This window comes from Triticum dicoccoides, chromosome 1A (assembly GCF_002162155.2).
Source record: "Triticum dicoccoides isolate Atlit2015 ecotype Zavitan chromosome 1A, WEW_v2.0, whole genome shotgun sequence".
Classification (NCBI taxonomy): Eukaryota; Viridiplantae; Streptophyta; class Magnoliopsida; order Poales; family Poaceae; genus Triticum; species Triticum dicoccoides.
Window position 1 is genome coordinate 296,285,245 of NC_041380.1, and position 27,130 is coordinate 296,312,374.

The window sequence follows — 27,130 nt, forward strand, 5'->3', positions numbered from 1 at the left end:
ATCTTCACAGGCATTCGCCTTCTTCACAGGCTCTGGGCCTTTTCCAAAAAGGACAATCTTCACAGGCATTCGCCTTCTTCACAGGCTCTGGGCCTTTTCCAAAAAGGATAATCTTCACAGGCATTCGCCTTCTTCACAGGCTCTGGGCCTTTTCCAAAAAGGACAATCTTCACAGGCATTCGCCTTCTTCACAGGCTCTGGGCCTTTTCCAAAAAGGATAATCTTCACAGGCATTTGCCTTCTTCACAGGCTCTGGGCCTTTTTAGGGGTAGAACCTCCAGAGGTGCTGGATGTTCCATGCGTTCTGGACCGGCACCCCTCCTGAGTCTCCAAGCGCGCGGAGCCAGGCCTGGAAACATGAACAACCTTGAACGGGCCCTCCCACATGGGAGAGCTTGTGTAGTCCCTCCCTGGAGAGAACCGGCCTGAGCACGAGGTCGCCTACCTCGAGAGTTCTGGGGCGGATGTTGAGCGGGCAACTAGGTCAAGCACATTAGCCGCGAAGGAGTGGATTCATTCAAATAGATGCTGAGAAGGCGGACATCACTGGTCAGGCCCGAGCGACTTGGGGATGATGCAGCCCGTGGGGCGCCCCCAACAAGGTAAGCTAACAACATGAAATAAAAGGGATACATGCCGCAGGGACGGACCCATGCGGCCTGGGAATAATGCAGCCCTGGGGGGCGCTCCCAGCTGGAAATGAAACTTGAAAGATGTCACCTGATGATGTTGAGGATGAAGGAGTGTTGGCGTAGCAGACTCGGTGGGCTGCGGAAGCCGATCCTCACGAGCCCCTAGGCCCAGGGGCCTCGGGAGGCTCCGGAGGCGCTGGTGGCTCTTCGCGGACCATCTCCATCTCCACCAGGGCTGCGGAACGCCTGGCCTCTTGAGCCTCCATGATGCCCCTCATGAGGTGCTGGTACGTGGCAGCCGCGTTCGGCAAGCCGTAAGGCATGCGAACGTAGCTGTGGGGTGGACCTTCGCAGCGCCCCACTCGCAAGGGCCAGAGGCGCTCCAGAGAGGCGACTCGATTGAGCCCTGGTATGTCGATGCAGACGCGCAGCCCACCGTCCTCGCCTGGATGGGGAGCCACAACTGCTAGGCGGCGGCCGCCTTTCATGACTCTTGACTCCTGTAGCTCCTGAATGGCCTTGCTGACGAACTCCTGAGGGTCTGGCTCTCCTTGCCTTACTCCTTCTTGAGGGAAACGTGCTTCGAAACACGCCTCCATGTGGTGCCCAAGCGCCTCCCTCGTGACCTTAGCCAGGCCGGTGGCCCTCCAGGGGAGAGCCCCCGAGCCCTGCCTGAGGAGGGCGCCGGGTGTGCTTTCCTATGCGATGGAGGGAGGTTCCCCCTGGGCAGGCGCGGGCCCTGAGGGGCCTGCCTCTTGAGGGGCCAGGGCAGACGATGTCTTCTTCTTCTTGGGGGCGGTCTCGGGAAGCCTCCTGCTTCCGCGATCCGGGTCTTCCAGTGATGCGGCCTGAAAGGCTCGTTCTAGGGAACACACCGCGTCCTTCTCTTCACAGGGCACCGTGATGACTCCGCCACTTCCTGGCATCTTGAGGACGTTGTAGCCGTGGTGAGTTACAGCCATGAACTTGGCCAGCGCTGGGTACCCAAGGATGGCGTTGTACGGCAGGCGAATGTGAGCGACGTCGAAGTCGATGAGCTCGGTGCGGTAGTTGTCGCGTGCCCCGAAGGTGACAGGGAGGCGGACCTACCCAATCGGGACCGTGGAGCCGTAGGTGACTCCGGAGAAAGGCTTGGTTGGCTGAAGCTGGTTGTAGGGCACTTGGAGATTGTTGAATGTTTCCACGGACAGGACGTTGAGCCCTGCCCCGCCATCGATGAGGGTCCTGGTGACCACCACATTGCTGATGATTGGGGAACAAAGCATCGGGAGGACTTCGGCTGTGGCCACACACTTGTGCTGATCTGCTGAGCTGAACGTGATGGCGCACGCTGACCACCTGAGAGGGCGCGTGGCTTCGAGCTTGGGGAGGACTGCATTCACTTCGCGGGCGAACTGCTTGAAGATGCGTTGAGAGGCTGGGGCTTGAGCCCCGCCCAGGATGCAGGCGATCGCGCGCGGCTCCTGGAAGCCCCCAGCCCCCTCGTCCTGATGGCGGTCCTCGTTTCTCCTTGGCTGCGGCGGCAGCGGAGGGAGGCCTGCGTTGCCTTGCGGGCGATCCTCGCGAGGCTGATCCCTCCAGTCTCCCTCGCGAGGCGGGTCTTGCCAGTGATCCTCGCGAGGTCGATCGCGCCACCCTTGGCGCGGGCAGCGGTCTTCCCAGCGTCATGCGTTCCTTCCTCCTCCTTGACCGTAGCCCCGGTCACCGTGGTCGGGGCGACGGCCGATCCTTCCTTCTCGCACGGCTCGGAGCTCTTGACATTCTTTGGTGTTGTGGGTGTGGAGGTTGTGGTACACACAGTACCGACCGCCCTTGGAAGATTCGGGCTGATATCTGCCCCGCTTGGTGTCTGGTTCTGCCGCGAGCACGGCAGCCCCCTTGCGCTTCACATCCTTGGCCTTGGGCTTCTTCTCTTCTGGGTCCACGGCAGGTAGCTCGAGGAGGGAGAGACGCCCTTCCTCAGCCCTGGCGCACTTGGTTGCCAAGTTGAACAACTCCAAGGAAGTGCACAGGTCTTCATGCATCGCCAGCTCCTCCTTCATCTTGACATCGCGCACGCCGTCAGAGAAGGCTGAGATGATGGCCTCCTCGGTCACCTTGGGAATCTTGAGGTGTGCGTTGTTGAAGTGCTGGATGTATTTCTGCAGGGTCTCTCCGGGTTGTTGCTTGATGCGACGCATGTCGCTCAGGGTGGGTGGCCGGTCGCGAGTACCTTGGAAGTTGGCGATGAAGCGGGTGCGCATCTCGACCCAGGAGGAGATCGTGCCTGGAGCCAGGTTCAGGAGCCAGGTGCGGGCCCCGTCCTTGAGCGCCATGGGAAACCAGTTCGCCATGACCTTCTTGTCTCCGTTGGCAGCTTCGATGCCCAGCTCATAGAGCTGGAGGAACTCCGCAGGGTCGGCTATGCCGTCGTAACGAGGAGGCAGGTCTGGCTTGAACTTGCCGGGCCACGCGACGCTGCGTAGCTCGGTGGTGAAGGCACGACAGCCTACTGTGGCCACGGGAGGCCTTGGGTGACGGAGAGCTTGGTCTTGCATGTCCCCACGCGCTGCAGCTGGGAGCAGCGCGGGGTCTTGACGTGCGGGAGCAGGAGCATGGTCGCGACGTGCTGGAGCAGGGAGCGCCCGGGCAGCTTCTTGCAGGCAAGGGACTTCTTGGCAGCTCTGCTCTTGCCGCGCTGGCACCTGACAGAGCGGGTTCCGCCCAGGGGCCACGCGCCTTGGAGCCATGGTGCCTTCTTGAGGAGGAGGCGGCTGGGGCGCCCTCGGAGCTTCGTCGCCCGCACGGGGCGGGGTGCGGTGCAGCGGAACGGACGTCGCAGGAGAGCCCCCTGTGGCGCGGACAAGCTCGGCGACGCGGTCGAGCCATTCTTCGTAGACGTCGTCGACGGGATGGTAGCGCAGGAGCTCGTTTGCCGCGATGAGCGCAGCTCGAGCCTCCATGGGTGCGCGGAGCGTGCAGGACGAAGAACCAGCTGGGGTGAGCGAGGGAGTAGCGGTGCGGCCGTCTTGCCGCACGGACGGATGCTGAGACAATGCTTGCTGCTCGTTCCCCGCTGGGCCGGTGGCGGCGTTGACGGCAGGTGACGAGGAACAGCGAGGACGCCTGCCGACAAGAGCCGTCTGGGCGACGCGAGAAGCGAGAGCGGCCCGGCGCTCGGCGCGGGCCCGACGAGTGTCAGACATGGACGCGATGGTCGGAGGAGAACGGGGTGGTGGAAGACGAATTCCGGCGCACCCCTACCTGGTGCGCCAAATGTCGGATTTCAGGTTCCGGATGACCCTTGAGGTTCGAACACTAGGGTGCGCGCGGAGATTTTGCCTTCTACTTACATGCACCCCTCCGCCTCGCTAAGATCTAAGCTATGGAAAGAACAACATAAGAGACACAGGGTTTATACTGGTTCAGGCCACCATTGTGGTGTAATACCCTACTCCAGTGTGTGGTGTGGTGGATTGCCTCTTGGGCTGATGATGATGAGCAATACAAGGAAGAACAGCCTTGCGAGGGTCTATTCTTGGCTGGGGGGATAAACTGCTAGGAGGAGTTCAGTCGCCCTTCTCTCTCTCTGTGTGTGTGATGCTACTCGATCCGATCCTAGCTAGTTTCTCTCTTGGCTTCTAGATTCTCCCTTCTTGATTGCCCCCCTACCCTGGGGGTGGCTAGTCCTATTTATAGGCAAAGGCCCTGGGCCTCTTCCCAAATATTGAGCGGGAAGGGCGCCAACAATTGGCCATTTTGAAGGGGAACATCTGGTACACTTGTCCTGACTAAAGTTGGTCCTCGCCTGTCAAAGGCTCTGGTGGTGACGCTGGCTTGGGCTCCACAATGACTTCCTCCCTGCCGTTGGACTGGTCTTGGTCTCGTTGCACCGAAACGGGTGCCTTTACTTGATGCTCTTGGCTCCGCTTGCTCCCTTTGCACCAAAGAGGAAAGGAGGACACTGCGCGGGCTGGCGCCTGCCTGGCGCCCTTGGTCGTCATGGCTTGCGTCACGGGCACCTCGTGAGGTACCCCGCCTTGATCTCTCCGCCTCCTCGTGAGCCAGCCTGATGAGGCCGTGCCTGAGGAAGCTCTGTGTCGTCCGCCCCGCGAGGCTTGGCCCCTCGCGAGGGTCTTGGGTCTATGTTGATGAAGATGGGTCGTGCTGGGCCCCTCCTCGAGCCACGCCGCAGGCCACAGGCAGCCAAGTCTGGGGACCCCCGTTCCCAGAACGCCGACAGTAGCATTCCACATCAAAAATTATTTTTTTATCATTTACCTACTCGAGCACGAGCAGGAATTAAGCTTGGGGATGCTGATACATCTCCGTCGTATCTATAATTTTTGATTGTTCCATGCCAATATTATACAACTTTCATATACTTTTGGCAACTTTTTATACTATTTTTGAGGACTAACATACTGATCCAGTGCCTAGTGCCAGTTCCTGTTTGTTGCATGTTTTTTGTTTCACAGAAAATCCATATCAAACAAAGTCCGAATGGGATAAAAACTGACGGAGATTTTTTTGGAATATATGTGATTTTTGAGAAGAAGAATCAATGCGAGACGATGCCCGAGGGGGCCACGAGGAAGGGGGCGCGCCCTGGGCCCTCGTGGCCACCCCGTAAGGTGGTTGGTGCCCTTCTTTCGCCGTAAGAAAGCCAATATCCGGCTAAAAATCGTGTCCAAATTTCAGCCCAATCGGAGTTACGGATCTCCAGGAATTTAAGAAACGGTGAAAGGGTAGAATCAGGAATGCAGAAACAGAGAGAGACAGAGAGACAAATCCAGTCTCGGAGGGGCTCTCGCCCCTCCGTCGCCATGGAGGCCATGGACTAGAGGGGAAACCCTTCTCTCATCTAGGGAGAAGGTCAAGGAATAATAAGAAGAAGGTGGGCCCTCTCCCCCTCTCTCCCGATGGCACTGGAACGCCGTCGAGGCCATCGTTGTGTGATGGCGATCTAGACCAACACCTCCGTCATCTTCACCAACATATTCATCACCTTCCCCCATCTATCTACAGCGGTCCACTCTCCCGCAACCCACTGTACCCTCTACTTAAAAATGGTGCTTTATGCTTCATATTATTATCCAATGATGTGTTACCATCCTATGATGTCTGAGTAGATTTTCGTTGTCCTATCGGTAATTGGTGAATTGCTATGATTGGTTTAATTTGCTTGTGGTTATGTTGTTGTCCTTTGGTGCCCATCATATGAGCGCGCGTGTGGATCACACCATAGGGTTAGTTGTATATTGATAGGACTATGTATTGGAGGGTAAGAGTGAGAGAAGCTTCAACCTAGCATAGAAATTGATGCATACGGGTTGAAGGGGGACCAATATATCTTAATGCTAAGGTTGGGTTTTACCTTAATGAATGTTAGTAGTTGCGGATGCTTGCTAGTAGTTCCAATCAAAAATGCATAGAATTCCAAGTCAGGGATGACATGCTAGCAGTGGCCTCTCCCACATAAAACTTGCTATCGGTCTGGTAAAGTAGTCAATTCCTTAGGGACAATTTCGCATCTCCTACCACCACTTTTCCACACTCGCTATACTGACTTTATTGCTTCTTTACCTAAAACAGCCCCTAGTTTTTATTTACGTGCTCTTTATATTCTTGCAAACCTCTCCCGTTACACCTACAAAGTACTTCTAGTTTCATACTTGTTCTCGGTAAAGCGAACGTTAAGCGTGCGTATAGTTGTATCGGTGGTCGATAGAACTTGAGGGAATATTTGTTCTACCTTTAGCTCCTCGTTGGGTTCGACACTCTTACTTATCTAAAGAGGCAACAATTGATACCCTATACTTGTGGGTTATTAGTGATGCATATAAACGAGAGGGGAGAGTGTTTTCTACGTACCCTCGTAGACCGTAAGCGGAAGCGTTATGACAACGCGGTTGATGTAGTCGTATGTCTTCACGATCCGACCGATCCTAGCACCGGAGGTACGACACCTCCACGATCTGCACACGTTCAGCTCGATGATGTCCCACGAACTCTAGATCCAGCTAAGTGTCGGGGGAGAGCTTCGTCAGCATGACGGCGTGATGACGGTGATGATGAAGTTACCGACACAGAGCTTCGCCTAAGCACTACAATGATATGACCGAGGTGGAAATCTGTGGAGGGGGGCACCACACACGCCTAATAGATCAACTTGTGTGTCTATGGGGTGCCCCCTCCCCCGTATATGAAGGAGTGGAGGAGGGAAGGGCCGTCCCTCTCTATGGCGCGCCCTAGGGGGAGTCCTACTCCCACCGGGAGTAGGATTCCCCCCTTTCCCTAGTAGGAGTAGGAGAGAAGGAAGGGGGAGAGAAGGAAGGAAGGGGGGCGGACCCCCACCCAATTCGGATTGGGCAAGGGGGCGCACCCTCCTCCTTGGCCTTCCTCTCCTCTATTCCACTAAGGCCCAATAAGGCCAATATACTCCCCGGGGGGTTCCGGTAACCCCCCTGTACTTCGGCAAATGCCCGAACACACCCGGAACCATTCTGATGTCCAAACATAGGCTTCCAATATATCGATCTTTATGTCTCGACCATTCCGAGACTCCTTGTCATGGAGGTGATCATATTCGGGACTCCGAACTACCTTCGGTACATCAAAACACATAAACTCATAATACCGACTTTCACCGAACGTTAAGCGTGCGGACCCTACAGGTTCAAGAACTATGTAGACAAGACCGAGACTCATCTCCGGTCAATAACCAATAGCAGAACTTGGATGCTCATATTGGTTCCTACATATTCTACGAAGATCTTTATCGGTCAAACCGCATACAACATACGTTGTTCCCTTTGTCATCGGTATGTTACTTGCCCGAGATCCGATCATTGGTATCTCAATACCTAGTTCAATCTCATTACCGGCAAGTCTCTTTACTCGTTCCATAATGCTAAATCCCGTAACTAACGCATTAGTTACATTGCTTGCAAGGCTTATAGTGATGTGCATTACCGAGAGGGCCTAGAGATACCACTCCGATACACGGAGTGACAAATCTTAATCTCGATCTATGCCAACTCAACAAACACCATCAGAGACACCTGTAGAGAATCTTTATAGTCACCCAGTTACGTTGTGACGTTTGATAGCACACTAAATGTTCCTCCGGTATTCGGGAGTTGCATAACCTCATAGTCATAGGAACATGTATAAGTTATGGAGAAAGCAATAGCAACAAACTAAACGATCATCATGCTAAGCTAATGGATGGGTCAAGTCAATCACATCATTATCTAATGATGTGATCCCGTTTATCAAATGACAACTCTTTGTCCATGGCTAGGAAACTTAACCATCTTTGATCAACGAGCTAGTCAAGTAGAGGCATACTAGTGACACTATGTTTGTCTATGTATTCACACATGTACTAAGTTTCCAGTTAATACAATTCTAGCATGAATAATAAATATTTATCATGATATAAGGAAATATAAATAACAACTTTATTATTGCCTCTAGGGCATAATTCCTTCAGCTCCTCGCTGGCCGGCCGGAGTTCTATGGGAAACATCGGCTCTGACTCAATCTGCTCCGGTTCGTGCTAGCTCCTGTCGCGACTACAGTTGTAGTCTCCCAATGCTAGTTGGCTGGATCTAGAGGGTGGGCATGGATCTAGAAGGAAACTATAGGCCATCGCGGTGGTCTCACCAAAGTCGATGCCGTGCGGCGCTGATCGCCTTCCTAGAGCCTTCGGTGTGGATCATGTCCCAGTCACCTCCTCCCTGAGCGGAGGCGAAAGCCTCTGGTCCTCAGCTTTGGGAGACGATGACACATGTGTGTTGTGTTCCTTCTTGAAGGCGTCGGTCGGGGACTGCTCATGGTGGTGGAGTTGTTGGTGGTTCGGAGCCGGCGTGAGATGGTCTGTAGGTGGAGCGGTGTGGCATCTACTGAAGGAAATATGCCCTAGAGGCAATAATAAAGTTGTTATTTATATTTCCTTATATCATGATAAATTTTTATTATTTATGGTAGAATTGTATTAACCGGAAACTTAGTGTAGGATCGAAAGTATGTCTAGAGGGGGGGGGGTGATTAGACTACTTGACCAAATAAAACTTATCCTTTTCCCAATTTTAGTTCTTGGCAGATTTTAGAAACTTTGGACAAGTCAAGCAATCTTAACACAATTCAAGCAAGCATGCAAAGAGTATATGAGCAGCGGAAAGTAAAGCATGCAACTTGCAAGAATGTAAAGGAAGGGTTTGGAGGATTCAAACGCAATAGGAGACACAGATGTTTTTGTCATGGTTCCGATAGGTGGTGCTATTGTACATCCACGTTGATGGAGACTTCAACCCATGAAGGGTAACGGCTGCACGAGTCCACGGAGGGCTCCACCCACGAAGGGTCCACAAAGAAGCAACCTTGTCTATCCCACCATGTCCGTCGCCCACGAAGGACTTGCCTCACTAGGGTAGATCTTCATGAAGTAGGCGATCTCCTTGCCCTTACAGACTCCTTGGTTCAACTCCACAATCCTGTCGGAGGCTCCCAAGTGACACCTAGCCAATCTAGGAGACACCACTCTCCAAGAAGTAACAAATGGTGTGTTGATGATGAACTCCTTGCTCTTGTAATTCAAATGATAGTCTCTCCAACACTCAACTCTCTCTCACAGGATATGGATTTGGTGAAAAGAAGATTTGAGTGGAAAGCAACTTGGGGAAGGATAGAGATCAAGATTCATATGGTAGGAATGGAATATCTTGGCCTCAACACAAGTGTAGGTGGTTCTCTCTCAGAAAAGGTAAGTTGGAAGTGTAGGTTCGTTCTGATGGCTCTCTCCATGAATGAAGAGGAGGTGGAGGGGTATATATTGCCTCCACACAAAATCTAACTGTTACACACAACTTGCCAATCTCGGTGGGACCGAATTGATAAACTCGGTCGGACCGATTTAGCAAATCTAGTGACCGTTAGGATTTTCGGTGGGACCGACATGCAACTCGGTAGGACCTATATGGTTAGGGTTAGGGCATAACGTAATCTCGGTGAGACCGATTACACAAACTCGGTGAGACCAATTTTGGTAATAAGCTAACCAGAGAGTTGTCAGGTAAACTCGGTGGGACCGATTCGCTCATTTCGGTGAGACCGAAATGTTACGCAAGGGAAACAGAGAGTTTACATTGCAATCTCGGTGGGACCGATCGCTCATCTCGGTGGGACCGAAACGTTACGAAGGGAAACAAAGAGATTACAATCTCATGTCGGTAAGACCGAGATCCCTATCGGTGAGACCGATTTGCCTAGGGTTTGTGGCAGTGGCTATGACATCTGAACTCGGTGGTGCCGGATAGAAAGAATCGGTGGGGCTGAGTTTGACTTTTGGTTTAGGTCATATGTGGATGTGAGAAAGTAGTTGAGGGCTTTGGAGCATATTGCTACCTCTTTTAGCACTGCGCTGGTTTTCCCCGAAGAGGAGGGGATGATGCAGCAAAGTAGCGTAAGTATTTCCCTCAGTTTTTGAGAACCAAGGTATCAATCCAGTAGGAGGGTACGCGCGAGTCCCTCGTACCTACACAAAACAAATAAATCCTCGCAACCAACGCAAATAGGGGTTGTCAATCCCTATAAGGCCACTTACGAGAGTGAGATCTGATAGATATGATAAGATAATATTTTTGGTATTTTTATGATAAAGATGCAAAGTAAAAATAAAGGCAAAGTAGATGGCAAAGTAAATAACTAAGTAGTAGGAGTTTATATGATAAAGATAGACCCGGGGGCCATAGGTTTCACTAGTGGCTTCTCTCGAGAGCATAAGTATTCTACGGTGGGTGAACAAATTACTGTTGAGCAATTGACAGAATTGAGCATAGTTATGAGAATATCTAGGTATGATCATGTATATAGGCATCACGTCCAAGACAAGTAGACCAACTCCTGCCTGCATCTACTACTATTACTCCACTCATCGACCGCTATCCAGCATGCATCTAGAGTATTAAGTTAAAAACAGAGTAACGCCTTAAGCAAGATGACATGATGTAGAGGGATAGACTCATGCAATATGAAGAAAACCCCATCTTGTTATCCTCGATGGCAACAATACAATACGTGCCTTGCTTCCCTTATTGTCACCGGGAAAGTACACCGCAAGATTGAACCCAAAGCTAAGCACTTCTCCCATTGCAAGAAAGATCAATCTAGTAGGGCAAACCAAACTGATAATTCGAAGAGACTTGCAAAGATAACCAATCATACATAAAAGAATTTAGAGAAGATTCAAATATTATTCATAGATAGACTTGATCATAAACCCACAATTCATTGGTCTCAACAAACACACCGCAAAAAGAAGATTACATCGAATAGATCTCCACAAGAGAGGGAGAGAACATTGTATTGAGATCCAAAAATAGAGAAGAAGCCATCTAGCTACTAACTATGGACCCGTAGGTCTGAAGTAAACTACTCACACTTCATCAGAGAGGCTATGGTGTTGATGTAGAAGCCCTCCGTGATCGATGCCCCCTCCGGCGAAGCTCCGGAACAGGGCCCAAGATGGGATCTCATGGATACAGAAAGTTACGGCAGTGGAATTAGGGTTTTGGCTCTATATCTGATCGTTTGGGAGTACATGGGTATATATAGGAGGACAAAGTACGTCGGTGGAGCAACAGGGGGCCCACGAGGGTGGAGGGTGCGCCTGGGGGGGCAAGCGTGCCCCCCTACCTCGTGGCCTCCTGTTAGTTGGCTTGACGTAGGGTCCAAGTGTCCTGAGTTGTATTTGGTGAGAAAATCACGTTCCCGAAGGTTTCATTCCGTTTGGACTCCGTTTGATATTCCTTTTCTTCGAAACCCTAAAACAGGCAAAAAACAGCAATTCTGGGCTGGGCCTCCGGTTAATAGGTTAGTCCTAAAAATAATATAAAATTGGATAATAAAGCCCAATAATGTCCAAAACAGTAGATAATATAGCATGGAGCAATCAAAAATTATAGATATGTTGGAGACGTATCAAGCATCCCCAAGCTTAATTCATGCTCGTCCTCGAGTAGGTAAATGATAAAAACATAATTTTTGATGCGGAGTGCTACTTGGCATAATTTTTAATGTAATTCTTCTTAATTGTGGTATGAATATTCAGATCCGAAAGATTCAAGACAAAAGTTTATATTGACATAGAAAATAATAATACTTCAAGCATACTAACAAAGCAATTATGTCTTCTCAAAATAACATGTCTAAAGAAAGTTATCCCTACAAAATCATATAGTCTGGCTATGCTCTATCTTCACCACACAAAGTATTTAAATCATGCACAACCCTGATGACAAGCCAAGCAATTGTTTCATACTTTTGACATTCTCAAACTTTTTCAATCTTCACGCAATACATGAGCGTGAGCCATGGATATAGCACTATATGTGGAATAGAGTGGTGGTTGTGGAGAAGACAAAAAGGGGAAGATAGTCTCACATCAACTAGGTGTATCAATGGGCTATGGAGATGCCCATCAATAGATATCAATGTGAGTGAGTAGGGATTGCCATGCAACGGATGCACTAGAGCTATAAGTATATGAAAGCTCAAAAAGAAACTAAGTGGGTGTGCATCCAACTTGCTTGCTCATGAAGACCTAGGGCAATTTGAGGAAGCCCATCATTGGAATATACAAGCCAAGTTCTATAATGAAAGATTCCCACTAGTATATGAAAATGATAACATGAGAGACTCTCTACTATGAAGATCATGGTGCTACTCTGAAGCACAAGTGTGGTAAAAGGATAGTAACATTGTCCTTTCTCTCTTTTTCTCTCATTTTTTATTTTTATTTGGGCCTTTTCTCTTTTTTATGGCCTCTTTTCTTTCTCTTTTTTATTTGGGCTTCTTTGGCCTCTTTTGTTTATTTTTCGTCCGGAGTCTCATCCCGACTTGTGGGGGAATCATAGTCTCCATCATCCTTTCCTCACTGGGACAATGCTCTAATAATGATGATCATCACACTTTTATTTTTCTTACAACTCAACAATTACAACTCGATACTTAGAACAAAATATGACTCTATATGAATGCCTCCGGCGGTGTACCGAGATATGCAATTATGCATGAGTGACAAGTATGAAAGAATTATGAACTGTGGCTTTGCCGCAAATACTATGCCAACTACATGATCATGCTAAGCAATATGACAATGATGGAGTGTGTCATAATAAACGGAACGATGGAAAGTTCCATGGCAATATATCTCGGAATGGCTATGGAAATGCCATAATAGGTAGGTATGGTGGCTGTTTTGAGGAAGGTATATGGTGGGTGTATGATACCGGCGAAAGGTGCACGGTATTAGAGAGGCTAGCAAGGGTGGAAGGGTGAGAGTGCGTATAATCCATGGACTCAACATTAGTCATAAAGAACTCATATACTTATAGCAAAAATCTACAAGTTATCAAAGCAAAGTATTACGCGCATGCTCCTAGGGGGTTAGATTGGTAGGAAAAGACCATCGCTCGTCCCCGACCGCCACTCATAAGGAAGACAATCAATAAATAAATCATGCTCCGACTTCATCACATAACGGTTCACCATACGTGCATGCTACGGGAATCACAAGCTTCAACACAAGTATTTCTCAAATTCACAACTACTCAACTAGCATGACTTTAATATCACCATCTCCATATCTCAAAACAATTATCAAGTATCAAACTTATCATAGTATTCAACACACTCATAAGAAAGTTTTATTATTAATCTTGCATACCAAGCATATTAGGATTTTAAGAAAATTACCATGCTATTAAGACTCTCAAAATAATCTAAGTGAAGCATGAGAGATCAATAGTTAATATAAAACAAATCCACCACCGTGCTCTAAAAGATATAAGTGAAGCACTAGGGCAAAATTATATAACTCAAAAGTTATAAGCGAAGCACATAGAGTATTCTAAAAAATTCCAAATCATATATGGCTATCTCAAAAGGTGTGTACAGCAAGGATGATTGTGGTAAACTAACGAGCAAATACTCAAATAATACAAGACTCTCCAAGAAAAACACATATCATGTGGTAAATAAAAATATAGCTCCTAGTAAAGTTACCGATAGAAGTAGACGAAAGAGGGGATGCCTTCCGGGGCATCCCCAAGATTTGGATTTTAGGTGTCCTTATATTATCTTGGGGGTGACATGGGCATCCCCAAGCTTAGGATCTTGCCACTCCTTGTTCCATAATCCGTCAAATCTTTACCCGAAACTTGAAAACTTCACAACACAAAACTTAAAGTAGAAAATCTCGTGAGCTCCGTTAGCGAAAGAAAACAAAAGACCACTTCAAGGTACTGTAATGAACTCATTCTTTATTTATATGGGTGTTATACCTACTGTATTACAACTTCTCTATGGTTCATAAACTAATTTACTAGCCATAGATTCATCAAAATAAGCAAACAATACACGCAAAACAGAATCTGTCAAAAACAGAACAGTCTGTAGTAATCTGTATCTAGCGCAAGATATGGAACCCCAAAAATTCTAAAATAAATTTCTGGATGTGAGGAATTTATCTATTAATCATCTTCAAAAAGAATTAACTAAATAGCACTTTCCAAATAGAAATGATAGCAGTTCTTGTGAGCGCTAAAGTTTCTGTTTTTTACAGCAAGATTAAAAAGACTTTCCCCAAGTCTTCCCAACAGTTCTACTTGGCACAAACACTAATTAAACACAAAAAACACAACCAAAACAAAGGCTAAATAATTTATTTATTACTAAACAGGAGCAAAAAGCAAGGAATAAAAATAAAATTGGGTTGCCTCCCAACAAGCGCTATCGTTTAACGCCCCTAGCTACGCATAACAATCAAGAATAGATCTAGGTATTGCCATCTTTGGTAGGCAACCCATAAGTGGCTCTCATAATAGATTCATAAGGTAATTTAATTTCTTTCTAGGAAAGTGTTCCATGCCTTTCCTTAACGGAAATTGGAATCTAATATTTCCTTCCTTCATATCAATAATTGCACCAATCGTTCTAAGGAAAGGTCTACCAAGAATAATAGGACATGAAGGATTGCAATCTATGTCAAGAACAATAAAGTCTACGGGCACATAATTCCTATTTGCAACAATAAGAACATCATTAGTTCTTCCCATAGGTTTCTTAATAGTGGAATCTGCAAGGTGCAAGTTTAGAGAGCAATCATCAAAATCACGGAAACCTAACAAATCACACAAAGTCTTTGGAATCGTGGAAACACTAGCACCCAAATAACATAAAGCATATCATTCATGATCTTTAATTTTAATTTTAATAGTTGGTTCCCACTCATCATAAAGTTTTCTAGGGATAGAAACATCCAATTCAAGTTTTTCTTCATAAGATTGCATCAAGGCATCAACGATATGTTTAGTAAACGCTTTATTTTGACTATAGGCGTGAGGAGAATTTAGCACGGATTGCAACAAGTAAATACAATCAATCAAAGAGCAATTTTCATAGTTAAATTCCTTGAAATCCATAATAGTGGGTTTAGCAACATCTAGAGTTTTAATTTCTTCAATCCCACTTTTATCAAATTTAGCACCAAGATCAAAAGACTCAGAATTCTTGGAACGCCTTCTTGGTAAGGGTGGATCATATTTAGTCCCATCATTATCAAGATTCATATTGCAAAACAAAGATTTAATATGGGACACATCAATAACTTTTAGATCTTCATCATTATTTTCATAGGAACTAGAAGAACACGCTTTTATAAAGGCATCTTTCTTAGCACGCATCCTAGCGGTTCTTTCTTTGCACTCGTCAATGGAAATATTCATGGCTTTGAGAGACTCATTGATATCATGCTTAGGTGGAATAGATCTAAGTTTCAAAGAATCAACATCAAGAGCAATTCTATCAATGTTTCTAGCCAAATCATCAATCTTAAGCATTTTTTCTTCAATCATAGCATTAAAATTCTTTTGTGAAGTAATAAATTCTTTAATATTAGAATCAAAATCACAGGGCATCTTATTATAATTTCCATAAGAATTGTTGTAGGAATTACCATAATTATTAGAGGGATTACTAGGATAAGGCCTAGGATTGAAATTTCCTCTATACGCGTTGTTACCAAAATTGTTCCTACCAACAAAATTCACATCATTATTATTCTCAATCAAAGTAGACAAGGGCATATCATTAGGATCAGAAGAAACACTCTTATTAGCAAATAATTTCATAAGTTCATCCATCTTTCCACTCAAAACATTAATTTCTTCTATCGCATGCACCTTTTTATTATTAGATCTTTCAGTATGCCATTGAGAATAATTAACCATAATATTATCTAGGAGTTTAGTTGCTTCTCATAAAGTGATTTCCATAAAAGTGCCTCCCACAGCCGAATCCAAAAGGTTTCTAGAAGCAAAATTCAATCCGGCATAAAAAAATCTGTATAATCATCCACAAATTTAAACCATGAGTAGGGCAATTACGTATCATTAATTTCATTCTCTCCCAAGCTTGTGCAACATGTTCATGATCAAGTTGCTTAAAGTTCATAATATTGTTTCTAAGAGAGATGATTTCAGCGGGAGGAAAATACTTAGAGATAAAAGCATCTTTGCACTTGTTCCATGAATCAATACTATTTTTAGGCAAAGACGAAAACCAAGCTTTAGCACGTTCTCTAAGCGAAAAAGGAAATAGCTTCAATTTAACAATATCATTATCCACATCTTTCTTCGTTTGCATGTCACACAAATCAACGAAGCTATTTAGATGGGTAGCGGCATCATCACAAGGAAGGCCGGAGAACGGATCTTTCATGACAAGATTTAGTAAAGCAGTATTAATTTCACAAGATTCAGCATCGATAAGAGGAGCAATCGGAGTGCTAATAAAATCATTGTTGTTGGTATTGGTGAAGTCACAAAATTTATTATTATCTTGAGCCATCGCGACAAACAAGCAAACTAACACACAAGCAAACAAAAAGCAAGCGGACAAAAAGGGGCAAATAGAGAAAGAGAGGGAGGATAGAGAGAGGGGGGCGAATAAAACAACAAGGGTGAATTGGGGGGAGAGGAAAATGAGAGGTAAAGGGAAAATAATGTAATGCGGGAGATAAGTGTATGTGATGGGTACTTGGTATGTTGACTTTTGCGTAGACCTCCCCAGCAACGGCGCCAAAAATCCTTCTTGGTACCTCTTTTAGCACTGCGTTGGTTTTCCCCGAAGAGGAAGGGATGATGCAGCAAAGTAGCGTAAGTATTTCCCTCAGTTTTTGAGAACCAAGGTATCAATCCAGTAGGAGGCTACGCGCGAGTCCGTCGTACCTGCACAAAACAAATAAATCCTCGCAACCAACGCAAATAGGGGTTGTCAATCCCTATAGGGCCACTTACGAGAGTGAGATCTGATAGATATGATAAGATAATATTTTTGGTATTTTTATGATAAAGATGCAAAGTAAAAATAAAGGCAAAGTAAATGGCAAAGTAAATAACTAAGTAGTAGGAGATTGATATGACAAAGATAGACCCGGGGGCTATAGGTTTCACTAGTGGCTTCTCTCGAGAGCATAAGTATTCTACGATGGGTGAACAAATTACTATTGAGCAATTGACAGAATTGAGCATAGTTATGAGAATATCTAGGTATGATCATGTATATAGGCATCACGTCTGAGACAAGTAGACCGACTCCTGCCTGCATCTACTACTATTACTCCACTCACCGACCGCTATCCAGCATGCATCTAGAGTATTAAGTTAAAAACAGAGTAACGCCTTAAGCAAGATGACATGATGTAGAGGGATAGACTCATGCAATATGAAGAAAACCCCATCTTGTTATCCTTGATGGCAACAATACAATACGTGCCTTGAACCCAAAGCTAAGCACTTCTCCCATTGCAAGAAAGATCAATCTAGTAGGCCAAACCAAACTGATAATTCGAAGAGACTTGTAAAGATAACCAATCATACATAAAAGAATTCAGAGAAGATTCAAATATTATTCATAGATAGACTTGATCATAAACCCACAATTCATCGGTCTCAACAAACACACTGCAAAAAGAAGATTACATCGAATAGATCTCCACAAGAGAGGGGGAGAACATTGTATTGAGATCCAAAAAGAGAGAAGAAGCCATCTAGCTACTAACTATGGACCCGTAGGTCTGAAGTAAACTACTCACACTTCATCGGAGAGGCTATGGTGTTGATGTAGAAGCCCTCCGTGATCGATGCCCCCTCCTGCGGAGCTCCGGAACAGGCCCCAAGATGGGATCTCGTGGATACAGAAAGTTACGGCGGTGGAATTAGGGTTTTGGCTCCGTATCTGATCGTTTGGGGGTACATGGGTATATATAGGAGGAAGAAGTACGTCAGTGGAGCAACAGGGGGCCCACGAGGGTGGAGGGCACGCCTGGGGGGCAGGTGTGCCCCCTACCTCGTGTCCTCCTGTTAGTTGGCTTTACGTAGGGTCCAAGTCTCCTGAGTTGTATTCGGTGAGAAAATCACGTTCCCGAAGGTTTCATTCCGTTTGGACTCCGTTTGATATTCCTTTTCTTTGAAACCCTAAAACAGGCAAAAAACAACAATTTTGGGTTGGGCCTCCGGTTAATAGGTTAGTCCCAAAAATAATATAAAAGTGGATAATAAAGCCCAATGATGTCCAAAACAGTAGATAATATAGCACGGAGCAATCAAAAATTATAGATACGTTGGAGACGTATCACATATCACTAAGCATTTTGAGCAAGAGCCTCATTAAGCAACACCTCATCCCTCCTTGGTAGTATTGGCTTTTCCTATCGACTCAATGTGATCTTGGATCACTAAAGTAGAAAATGTAGAGTCTTGAGCTTTGAGCTTGAGCCAATCCTTTTGTCCTTAGCATTTTGAGGGGTCCACTTTTCTCATCCATGCCATGCCAATCATTGAGCTTTCCTGAGATATTAATCTTGAAATAGCATTAGCTCAATGAGCTATATGTTGTTAGGAATTACCAAAACCACCTAGGGATAGTTGCACTTTCAATCTCCCCCTTTTTGGTAATTGATGACAACATATAGATCAAAGCTTTGACAAATGATAATAAGAATGAAAAACATTGTCGCTTTGAGAAGTATGTGAAAAGCAAGAGCTCCCCCTAAATTTGTGCATAGTTTAAGATTTGCTTTGGACTACAAATGCACAATGAGTTAGGATCATGGGTTACTCTTCCATGTCACATACATCTTGGTGGAGCTCTCAAAATGATAATAATTAAATACATGCACTCATCACCAAGCAAAGTGAATGATCATATGGGGATATACAATGATAATGACATCCAACAAGCATTAAGGTAGTATATGATCAAACACATGATCATCCAAGTATCACACAAAAGCATAAAGTATCTCAAACAAGCAAATAACAAAGTTCAACCACCAAAAAACAAGAGAGAACAAAGAGCAACACTCTCTCTCGAAACCTATGATCTATACATTTTCTCCCCCTTTGGCAACAAGTTACCAAAAAGTTCATAAAAAATGCATAGTGCTAGATCGACTCCCAGGCTTGGTCTTCAGGTGGTGGTGTAGATAAAACTCCAAGGACGAAGGCATCAGTTGATGTAGATGGAGCTGGTGGAGTGGGTGCTGGAGCTGGTGGCACTGAAGCTGTAGCTGGTGCAGATGAAGTTGCTCTGGTGTCTGTAACTGGCACTGCAGCAGATCTCTGTCCTCTGGGCACTCTAGCAAAAGCATCAGTGGTAGACTTGCCCTTCTTCTCCTGCACTTCATCCTGAAGTTGCTCAACAACTGACTGTATCTCTGTGACCTTCACATCTAAATCATAGAACTTCTGCTCCATGATCCTCTCCAAGCTCTCCCGGTTTTGAGTCCGGGTGGCCAATCCCTTCTCAATCCTCAGAGTGGAGGCAATAAAGTAGCCAAGCTGATCTTGCTTGCTCTTCAAAAGATACTGAGATGCCTCATCAATGGTTGGCATCTTTGCAGCCTTTTCAGTCCTTGCCTTCTTCCTCTTTGCTTGTGCTTGCACAGAAGATAGTTCATTCTCATCCATCACCACAGTGTTGTCCTCAAAGTCTGGGTAGATGGGCATATGTTCCTTGTCCAAGAGATATGTGCCAGTGCCCATCTTGGAGTTGATTAGCTCCTGGATCTGTGGGGCATACCCACAACTTCTCTTCTGATCTGCAGCTGTTCTCTTTATGGTTCCACAATTAGGCTCATGACTTTGAACTTTTGAGGCACATCAAATATGTGAAGCAGGTTAATTTCATGGCCTCTGATCATCTTGTGATCACTTGACTTTGGCAATAGAGTGTGCCTGAGGATCCAGTTGATTGTTGGCAAACCTGGCAGAAGGTAATGTACTGATCCAAATTTGTGTGTCTCAAGAGCAGCATCTGGGATCTCTCTGTACATATGTGCCATGGTGTTGTGATGCTTTTTCTTCTTGGCATAGACATCAAAGTCATCTTCATTCTCCTCAGGAGCATTGATCAATTTTGCCCATTCTTCAACTGTTGACTGGTACCTAGTATCTTCAGACATCCAGACAATCCTTCCATCTGGGTAGAAATGAGCTGTGGAGTAGAATTGCATAATAAGCTCATCATTCCACTTTGTGAGCTTCTGAGCCACAAACTCATCAACTCCACATGCCTTGAAGTTGTCATATACTCCAGGATAGTGTTCTTCATTTTCCTTGATGTACTCCCAGTCCACCCATCTCATATCACAGACTATAGGCTTCTTGTCAAGCAACACTGTCTCATAGAAGTCATGTTGTTCCTTTGTATGGAACCTGTAGTCCACAGCAGTCCTTCTCCTGGTGGCATATGGATCAGACTCTCTCCACAGCCTCAATCCTGAATCCTTCCTAATTTTCATATTCTCTGCAACTGGGTGTGCATCATTGTGATGAGGGATCTTGGGCTTCAACTTCCTCAAAACAACAGAATCGTCATCTTCTTCAGCAGCTTGAGGCACTGGGGCCTTGTTCTTCTCCTCAGCAGGGATGTTCCTGGTGCTCCTCTTGGGTTTTGGCTTTGGAGCTGGAGCAGCAGTCTTAGGAGAAGTTTTGGGCTTAGATGGAGCAGCCCCTGCCTTAATTGCATCTCCCATAAGCTTTTGAGCTTTGGGTGCTGGTGCTGCATCCTCTTCCTCTTCCTCTTCATTTCTCATAATTGATGATCTTCCAAGCACTCTGGCAGTGGTCTTCTTGACCCTTTCCTTCCTTTTCTTCTCTGCCACAACCTGTTCTTTGGGTGCAGATCTCAAAGTTTCTTGAGTGGATGTTCTGGCCTTTGACATAGGAACTCTCTTGGCAGGAATCTTTGTCTTCATTCCTGGCTTAGTGGCAGCAGTTGTGCCATATTCCTTTTTCAGGACTTTCCTCTTTGAGGTGGCCTCTTCCTCAACAGCCACATAGTCCCCATCCTCAGAATCTGAGGTTCTCTTCTTTCTCGTCCTGGTGGCTGCCTTAGGCAAGTTGCTGGGTGTACTCCTGCTTCCCTCATCAAAGCTGCTAGAGGGACTAGTGCCCTCACTTATGTGAACTTGCTCCTCAGACTTGTTCTGACTGTCACTCTGATCTAACATGATGCAAACACTGACAACAGACCCTGTGAATAGATTATAGATGAGGTAGATTGGATGAGCATCACAAAGTATAGAGGTTTTTGCAAAAGAATGAGTTAAAAACTTAGTTTTAGTTTTCCACAGAAAGCATTTGGGATCTACCGATTTGAAAACTCGATGATACCGAAGCAGCTTTTGGAACCTAAACCAGTGAACTTGTCCAGACCGAGTCATAGTTCGGTGGCACTGAGACTACTAGGGTTTCACAAAGAATTGAACTCGGTCACACCGATTTGCAATTCTCGGTCAGACCGAGAATCACATGTGCAATGGCCTTAGCCAAATCGGTGGAACCGATTTCAACAACTCGGTTGGTCCGAGATGATTTCAGCGGAAACCTAACCCTAAATTTTCAATCCACAAATAAACTACGGAGTGATTTCGCTGGATAGAGTGGTCTCAATCGTGGCAAGATACATGGCAAAACAATGTGCTAGGAATCGGAGTGAGATTAGCACAAGGATCGAGTCCATACCCTAAGTGCGGCGATGGACCTGCTACGACGGCAGCGGCGGAGACGATTTCCATTGACGGTGGCGGAGACCAGCGGCGGGAGGCAGCTGGCGATGAGGAGGACGATCCGGAGACCCAGGGAGGCAGACCAGGCTGAGTGTGGGCGAAGGGGTTCGGAGAATTTTCCAAAATTTGGCCCGGGGATATATATATATATATATATATATATATATATATATATATATATATATATAGCCTAACCCTGTCGGTGTGACCGAGTGGAACAACTCGGTGGCACCGAGATGCATAACTGCAAGCAGTTACTGCAACTCGGTGTGACCGAAAAGTTCAAATCGGTTGCACCGAGATTGAAAACCTAGATCGACTTAGTGATCTCGGTATGACCGAAATGGATGAATCGGACAGACCGAAATGCACAAAGAAGTTTGGAAGTTTAAGTCTATGAGAATCTGGAACTCCGAGTGCTCCTCACACAGAGTGGTTCGAATCTGACTTGGTCAAACTTTGTGATGTAGCATGAATAGAGTTTGAGACAAGAAAAGCATAGATAGCTAGAAAAGGTTCTTAGGCATTCTTGACCACCCACTTGGCAAAAGAAAAAGGAACCAAGCAATCAAAACAATAAGTGGATGTCCTCGAATGAGTAAATTATGCAACCAACATGCTCACACAATGAAATGGCAAATGAAATATGTGGCAAAGCATGCACAACCAATTCTAGCATCTATCAAGCAATTGACGATGACTAGGTCATCTATATATGAGTATATTGACTTAGGAGTCAAATGAGAACATTTAATCATAGGTCATACTCATCGTTTAAGCACAAGTGGGATTACCACTTTTACATAAAGTGTCGTTGATGTTCACACCATTAGAGTTGCTTTAGCTCAATTATAGAGTAAAGCTCCCCCTAGATGTGAGATCCCCCCTAAGAGGGATGAACTAGCCTTGGGTTTTGTCGATGATGACTTCATGTAGGTGTTGAACATATGGATGCTCAATGTTGATGTAGATCATTTGGAGCAATCCTTTGGAGTGAGTTGCACTTTCAATACCTACACGGGTTAGTCCCACAAGGAACAAACAAGGATATCCATAGACATAGAGTGATGCACACACAAGATGATGTCTATGAAAGCATTAGGTTACCTTGTCCCTTGTCTTACCAACAAGAGGGTTTGTGACTCCTTGAACTAGTGCAATATGTGGAAGTTGATTGCACTAGTTCTTGCCAAAATTATAAGAGTGAAGTATGTTGGCGGAGTCACCCTCAGGAACTCTCTAGTTCTTCTTCTTCGGGATCCACATCATCTTGATGGGAATCCTTGGAGTTGTAGTCGTACTTGATGAAGTAGAACTTGATGTAGTCTTGGGAACCCACTTGACCAAGGCCTTGGGTGCTTCTTCAAATGCATCAATTTCCTCTTGAAGCTTATCCTTGCCTTTTTGCTCGTGGTCTTGTGGTGGAAGATCATCTTGAGCATGTGTCCCTTTGAAGTAAGTAGGATCATACTTATTTTGTTGAGGAACAAACTTCGTCTTGGGGTATTGATCTTCTTCCCACTCAACTCCATTGTCATTAAACTTTCGTTCAAAACCAACACCTTGGTTCTTCCGGTGTCTTCCTTGCCTGCGTACAATCTCCTCGAATGGTTACTGCCGGAAAGGCTCTTGTAAACACCTTTCTCTATAATTCCCTTCAATAAGCTATTTTCTTGCTCAAGTGTAACTTGGCTAAGAGAATCATTAGTGGAATCAAGAGAACTACTAGAAGCAACAACATTGGATTTAGCATGATTATTGTTACTACTAGAGGAAGAATCTTTCTTGTTCTTGTTACTAGACTTGACTTGAGGCATGTAAGTGGATAAGAGTAAACGCTTGGCAATGTAAGAAGAACTTTTCTTGCGAAGATCATCATCGATTGCCTTTAAGAACTCATGCTATTGCTCAAGGTTGAGCTTTTCAAAACATAATTTCTCATGAGTCCTTAAAAGTTCTCGATGATCTCCTAAGATAGTTTCATGAGCTAACTTAAGAGTGTTTAGTTCTTTAGTTATAAACTCAATCTTCTCCTTATCATTGTCATTCGTTTTATCTTGATTAGCATGATTAATTTACGTTTCATCATAGTATTCATCACTAGAGTTGTCAACAAGTAAATCATTATCACCTAACAAGTCATCTTCATCACTATTGAAATCAACATACTCGGGGTGTGATACCTTTGGGCCTTTAACCATGAAGCATCTTCCAAGTCCTTCATTTGGTGAATCAAATATGTCATAGGAGTTGGTTGACACAAGTGCTAGACCGGCAACACCTTCATCTTGAGTATATTCGGAGTCGGAGTGATAGCTTCTCTCGGAGTGATTGTCGGAGTCGGAGCCGGATACCCATTCACCAACATGAGCTTGATGTCTTCGTTTTGTGTATCTCCTTGATGACTTGTCCTTCCTTTCCGAATTCTTACTTCTTCGGGATGTTCTTCGTTCATAACGATCATCTCTACTCCTTCTCTCTCTTGATGGCGATTCTTCTCCTCTACTTCTTCTTTTTGGAGAATCTTCTGTTCTCTTGTAGGGTGTCGTACACTCATTGGAATAGTGTCCGGGTCTTCCACAATTGTAGCAATTTCGCTCTCGACTAGAAGATCTTTTGTCATTGTAGGACCTTGACTTGGAACTTCTCTCTTTGCTTCTACTCTTGTAGAACTTGTTGAAGTTCTTCACCATTAGGCTCAATTCTTCATTGAAGGTTTGTTTCTCACATGATGATGTGGGAGCTTCACATGAGGCTTTGTAAGCACCACTCGACTTGTTATGGAGCTCCTCCTTATCCTTGAGTGACATCTCATGAGCAACAATTCTTCCAATGACTTTTGTTGGCTTGAGATCTTTGTAATTGGGCATCATTTGGATCAATGTGCATATGGTATCATATTTTCCGTCCAAAGCTCTTAGGATCTTCTTGATGATGAATTTGTCGGTCATCTCTTCACTTCCTAAGCCGGCGATCTCATTTGTGATCAGAGCAAGCCTAGAGTAAATTTCAGCGACACCTTCACCATCCTTCATTTTTAACTTGTCAAGCTGACTTTGAAGTACATCCAACTTGGATTCCTTGACGGAGTCGGTACCTTCGTGCATATCAATCAAAGTATCCCAAATTTCTTTTGCATTCTCAAGACGGCTGATTTTGTTGAATTCTTTGGGGCACAATCCGTTGAAGAGGATATCACAAGCTTGAGCATTGTATTGCAGCATCTTCAACTCTTCCGCGGTAGCTTCACGGTTCGGTTCTCTCCCATCAAAGAATTCACCTTGCAAGCCAATACACACAATAGCCCATACGGCGGGGTTATTTCCAAGAATATGCATTTTTTCATCTTATGCTTCCAACTAGCAAAATTAGTACCATCAAAGTAAGGACCTCGACGGTGGTAATTTCCCTTGCTAGATGCCATACTCTCCTAGGTTGTGAAACCAAGGCTATGACTACCAAAAGCTATGGAAATCAAAGGAAATGGAGACCAAAGCTCTGGTACCACTTGTAGGATCGAAAGTATGTCTAGAGGGGGGGTGATTAGACTACTTGACCAAATAAAACTTATCCTTTTCCCAATTTTAGTTCTTGGCAGATTTTAGCAACTTTGGACAAGTCAAGCAATGTTAACACAATTAAAGCAAGCATGCAAAGAGTATATGAGCAGCGAAAAGTAAAGCATGCAACTTGCAAGAATGTAAAGGGAAGGGTTTGGAGGATTCAAACGCAATAGGAGACACAGATGTTTTTGTCGTGGTTCCAATAGGTGGTGCTATCGTACATCCACGTTGATGGAGACTTCAACCCACGAAGGGTAACGGCTGCGCGAGTCCACGGAGGGCTCCGCCCATGAAGGGTCCACGAAGAAGCAACCTTGTCTATCCCACCATGGCCGTCGCCCACGAAGGACTTGCCTCACTAGGGTAGATCTTCACTATGTAGGCGATCTCCTAGCCCTTACAAACTCCTTGGTTCAACTCCACAATCTTGTCGGAGGCTCCCAAGTGACACCTAGCCAATCTAGGAGACACCACTCTCCAAGAAGTAACAAATGGTGTGTTGATGGAGAACTCCTTGCTCTTGTGCTTCAAATGATAGTCTCCCCAACACTCAACTCTCTCTCACAGGATATGGATTTGGTGGAAAGAAGATTTGAGTGGAAAGCAACTTGGGGAAGTCTAGAGATCAAGATTCATATGGTAGGAATGGAATATCTTGGCCTCAACACATGTGTAGGTGGTTCTCTCTCAGAAATGGTAAGTTGGAAGTGTAGGTTCGTTATGATGGCTCTCTCCACGAATGAAGAGGAGGTGGAGGGGTATATATAGCCTCCACACAAAATCTAACCATTACACACAACTTGCCAATCTCTGTGGGACCGAATTGATAAACTCGGATGGACCGATTCAGCAAATCTAGTGACCATTAGGATTTTCGGTGGGACCGACATGCAACTCGGTAGGACCGATATGGTTAGGGTTAGGGCATAACGTAATCTCGGTGAGACCGATTACACAGACTTGGTGAGACCGATTTTGGTAATAAGCTAACCAGAGAGTTGGTCAGGTAAACTCGGTGGGACCGATTCGCTCATTTCGGTGATACCGAAATGTTACGCAAGGAAAACAGAGAGTTTACATTGCAATCACCATGGGACCGATCGCTCATCTCGGTGGGATCGAAACATTACGAAGGGAAACAGAGAGATTACAATCCCATCTCGGTGAGACCGAGATCCCTATCGGTGAGACCGATTTGCCTAGGGTTTGTGGCAGTGGCTATGACATCTGAACTTGGTGGCGCCGGATAGAAATAATCGGTGGGGCAGAGTTGGACTTTTGGTTTAGGTCATATGTGGATGTGAGAAAGTAGTTGAGGGCTTTGGAGCATATCACTAAGTATTTTGAGCAAGAGCCTCATTAAGCAACACCTCATCCCTCCTTGATAGTATTGGCTTTTCCTAGAGACTCAATGTGATCTTGGATCACTAAAATAGAAAATGTAGAGTCTTGAGCTTTGAGCTTGAGGCAATCCTTTTGTCCTTAGCATTTTGAGGGGTCCACTTTTCTCATCCATGCCATGCCAATCATTGAGCTTTCCTGAGATATTAATCTTGAAATAGCATTAGCTCGATGAGCTATATGTTGTTAGGAATTAATAAAACCACCTAGGGATAGTTGCACTTTCACTTAGTACATGTGTGAATACATAGACAAACAGAGTGTCACTAGTATGCCTCTACTTGACTAGCTCGTTAATCAAAGATGGTTAAGTTTTCTAGCCATAGACATGAGTTGTCATTTGATGAATGGGATCATATCATTAGAGAATTATGTGATTGACTTGACCTATCTATTAGCTTAGCACTATGATCATT